The sequence below is a fragment of the Cnephaeus nilssonii genome (genome assembly GCF_951640355.1).
Source record: "Cnephaeus nilssonii genome assembly, chromosome: 11".
Classification (NCBI taxonomy): domain Eukaryota; kingdom Metazoa; phylum Chordata; class Mammalia; order Chiroptera; family Vespertilionidae; genus Cnephaeus; species Cnephaeus nilssonii.
The window spans coordinates 33,570,075-33,574,845 of NC_137082.1; positions in this window are offsets into that span (position 1 = coordinate 33,570,075).

Consider the following 4,771-nt stretch of genomic DNA (forward strand, 5'->3'; position numbering starts at 1 on the left):
GCCACAGTTTCTCCCCCCAAAATGGGATGGGCTTGGCTGACCTCACATCGACCACAGTGTTGAGCCTGGAATTTCAGGGCCACCGGGCTAAGGGGAAGTGGATCTGTTGGTCCAAGGGTAGAGTGGCTCCACCATTGGGTTCTTTCAGGGGAGGGGGCAGCCTTGTGGAGGCCCCCGCCCTAGGCCCTGTTTTCAGCCCTGTGGCCCATTTTCTAACACGCCCCCTCGAACCAGGGCCCAGGGGATTAACTGGTGCTACACTCCTCATGAGCTGCCCCGCTTTCATGAAGGCCTCCATACCACCTCTGGTGCCGGGGGCTCCACACCCTCCCCCCTGCCTGCAGTTGCCCACGTGTCACCCCTCGTGGACTTGTCAGAGAAGGGGCACTGTCTGAGGTCCATGACTGAGGCCCTGTGCTCCTGAGGGGGTGCTGGGGATGAAGGAGGCTATGGAAGGTGTGGGGTGAGGTGGGAGAGTCTGGCGGACAAGGTGGGTACAGTTCCTGTGGGGTCCAAGGTTTGAAGCTTGGGCCAGAGAGGATTTAAGGGAGGAAGTTGGGGTGGGGTGGGGAGTTGAGGGTGGGAGGGAGACAGTGCTAGAGCTGGAGGGGAGGAAGAACCCTGAGACATCTGAGGGGTTCAAGCTAGCTGAAACGCGAAGGGTAGCAGATCCAGAGCATTGAGAATGCTCCCCAAGTAAACTCCTCCAGAGACCCCTATGTCACGGGCTGTGTTATGGTTGAGGTTCCAGATACCTCAAGTGAAATGCTTCCTGGAGTCTTTCTTTGTTCTAGATGAGCGTCTAAAACATTCCTTGTAGAAAAAGGTTGTGAATGCAAGAGATAAAATGTCTAGGAAGATATTCTGTCTGGGTTCAATTATAGATGAGGTTCTAGCGCATTTAGCAGAGGAACTGTTCTAGAGAGACATTCTTAGTTCTGGATTAAGTTCTAGAACACTTAGCTGATCAGCTGTCCTAGGGAGTCGCTGACCTGGATTCCGTGGTAAGGGTGAGTGCACTGGAGCCCTGCTGCTGTGCTCGGGAATTGTAGCTCCTGCCATGGTGGTGGAGGAGGGGCCTCTGGAACCCCATGTGAGGGGGATGTTGTAGGGATAGATACTCCAGTTCTAGACTTCTGAGGTTCATAGGAGTTCTGTGCTCCTGTCCACCTTGGTCCATAGCCATCTTCCTAGGACATGGTCCTCGGGAACCCCTGGTACATTTCAACTACCAGCTGGTTTCCAGCCAGAAAAAATGAGCTCTAGGGACTTGACATAAATCTTGGCTCTCAGCCTCCCTGCAGAAGTGGCTCTCTTGGGCGGCAGCTGGAAAACTGCTCTGTTTTGCCCAATCCTTGAGACTTGTGGTCTATTCCCATGTCCCAAATATCCCATGGTGCCCATGAGGTCATTCATCCTGGGCCTCTCCTCTCCACCTGGGACGGGGAGTGTAGGAATAGGCAGGCTGTGGGGTGAGGGGACAAAGCCTCTAGGCAGAGCTTGGAACCCCCCACCATGTCCCCACTCCCCCATGCAAACTAAGATGTGTTCACTGCAAGGACATAGTAGGTGATGTGCAGGCAAGATGCAGGCCTGGGCTGGGCGTGAGGTGGACCATGAGAATCAGACTATGCAAATTAGAGGAGCACTTAACCCTCTCTGGTTCAGCTCCCTGGGGTTACAGATGGGAAACTGAGGCCCAGAGTGGCAGCTAGTCTCACAAGGTCCCAGACTCCTGCTGTTCCATCAGATAGTGATGGGTGAGAGTGAGTTTGCTGAGGATGAAGGGAGAGGGCCACACTCGGGGTGCAGCGTGACCCCAAAGGCAGAGAGGACAGGACCACCCACATAAACACACACATATAAGCACACATCAAACCTGTGACACAAGTCACCTCACACCCTGGCACACCAGCCGAGATGGTGTGTGCATTCCTCCCAACACATGAAGAATGCTCTTCCCTCTTTCTTCTCCGTCCCTAATCCCCGAGAAAGCTTAGGAACCAGGCCTCAAGGTGACAGGTGGCGGGGGAAGCCTATGGCTGACCCAGCCTCCCTCTGGTTCGTTCACCCATCCTCCTTGATCTGCCCAAACCAATCTTTGGAGACCGAATTTCACGGCCAGTTACACACACGTCGGAGCCCTTTGTGAGGTGGGCGCATTGAGGATGTGGACTCAGATCCTCTTGACTGTTTCTCCAGGGCTGACCGTGCCAGTTTTCACCCCATCTTCTTTCACTTAAACTTTCCCTGGCTTGCAGCTTCCCTGAAAAATAAGTGTTATCAACCCATCTTACAGAGGAGGAAACTGAGGCTCAGAGATGTGACATGCGGTCACCCTTGGCAAGTTATTTTACTCCCCAGTGTCCTAGAATGGCTCATCTGGCATCCATTCTCCAGCATCCTAAAAGGAAAAGTGAAAAAATAACCTCTCTAGGAGCTGGGAGTCCTTACAGCTCCATGAGAGACCCAGCGAAGAGGGCGTATCCTGAGCTGGCAGTGCTGAGGCAAGGCTAGAGGCTCTCAGGGAAGCCATGGCCACAGTTTTGGACCTTACTCCATCCCCAGCCACTCATCTCAGTCCCACAAACCTTCCCTCTGAACCTCTGCCTGCAAGACATCTGACCAGCAGAAACGGCCCTCAGAGAGGGCTGCGGGCACCTCCTCCTGCTTCTCATCCTCAGGAAAAACCTTAGCCCCTTAAGGACTCCCCCACCCTCACCCCCAGGAACTCAAGACCCCATCCCTCCAGGCCTGAGGTCCCTCTCCACCAGCCTGTCCTCAGTTTACTTGGTCCTTGCCAGTCCTCTGTTTCAGAGCGTCTCAGTGGAGAAGGGCACCATCCCATTCCAGTTGTTTTGTTTTTGTTTCTGTGACAATCTACCTCAGCCAGTCTCTTCCCCACCAGAATTGGATCCCCTGAGCCCCCGACTCCTGCTCCCCATTTCCTGCCCCGCATCCCAGCCTAGCTGTTCAGTCCTCTCCCAGAAACCCTACAGGGTCCTTACAGTGAGAGCAGGTTCCAGAACCACAGCCCAGTGGAGTCCTCATGATGAGCCATCTGCCCTCCACATCCACGGTACTGGTAAAGGAGAAATGGAGGCCCAGAGAGGGCTGGGGACTTGCCCAAGATCACACAGGAAGTCAATGGCAGAGTAAGGCTTTTCCTGGAGCTGAGACAAAATTGGGTCTGTCTTTTTTTTTTTCTCTCAGAGGGGAAGGGAGAGGAGAGATAGATAAAAACATCAATGTTGCGAGAGAATCATCCATCAGCTGCCTCCTGCACGCCCCCTAGTGGGGATTGAGCCCGAAACCCAGCATGTGCCCTTGACCAGACTCGAACATGGGACCCTTCAGGCTGCAGGCCGACTCTCTATCCACTGACCCAAACCGGCTTGGGCAGGTCTGTCTTAATTTTTCCAGGAATAGAAGAGAACAGGATGCTCTGGGTACCCAATATGCCAGGCCCTGCCCTGCCCTCAGTATCTTCATCCACAAGAGACCAGTGTCCCCATGTCCAGGATAGACTTCTGTCTCCTAGTTTTCTTGAACTGACCCCTCAGGCTACTACTGATTGTGCTCCCCAAACCTCTCTAGGCACCACACACTCCTCATCATACCTCCATGCACTGATGTACCATGTGCCTTCTAATTGCCATCCCAGTCAAACAGCACAGGCCTCCACTCCTCCATGCAAGGGACTCCCAACAACAAAGTCTCTTTTGGTCCCCTCCTCTCATCTGCCTCATCCCAAAAATCTGCCTTTCCCCTAGCCAGCTCCCTGCTAAACTTGTGTCCCACAGGAGTGTGTCACCCATGAGAATTGGAGAAAGCAGAGAGTAGGGAAGGCAAGGCTGGGGAATGTCTGGGTCTCAGGGTGAATTTCAAGGGACAGTGTATCCAAGGAAGATCTTGCCTGGCAGCCCCAAAGTTCTGAAGGTCCTTTCCGTGGAGCTCACCTGGGCTTGGAGTGGACAGAAGCCTCAGACAGTGAGGAGAAGGTTTTCGGGAGGAGGGTGCATGGGTTGCAAATTCAAATGCCTTCAGGTAATGAAAATGATAACGTGGTGGTGCTAGACCATAGGGAGTGGTGAGGACTCTGGCGAACAGGAGAGTGCATACCCTGCCTATAGGTACTAAAATTCAAGTATTTGAAAAATCCTGTGCTGGCCAAACTAAACACTCATATTTGGGCCATGGGTCACCAGTTTGAAATCTCTGGTTCCAAATGAGACCATTCCGGGGAGCCCTACAGCTCCTGGATACCCTCTGGGGAAGTTAAGGACAGAGGCCCTGGCTTCCTCTGAGACTTTTCTAGACTGACCCTCAACTTTCACCACCTGGCCACCTAAGAGTTGGCCCCACTGATGAGGGGAGAGAGGTCAGGGCATCCCAGGGTCCCTGAGTTAGGAACCACCATCTGCTAAGGGCTAGAGACCCCTCCAGTGTCTGATGAAGTTAGTTTGAGATCTTCTCTAGTTTGGGGGCCCCTGGTTAGGAAGAACCTGCATTGGGTGGGAGGAGAGTCCAGGTTCAGGATGAGGACTGAAAGCCAGAACCCAACTGCCCCATCCAGTGCTGGCCCCTGTCACCCTTTGACACCCGTCTCCCTCCCAGGTAAAGCTGGAGATCGGGCCTGCAGGGAGAGGAGCTATCCATTTCCATACTGATGTGCTTTGTGATTTCTCAATGAAAGGGACTGAGTGCCAAGCCATGTGGGCAGCAGTGGGGATGGGGCCTGAGTACCCCCTTCCCAACCAGAGGGGCTTCT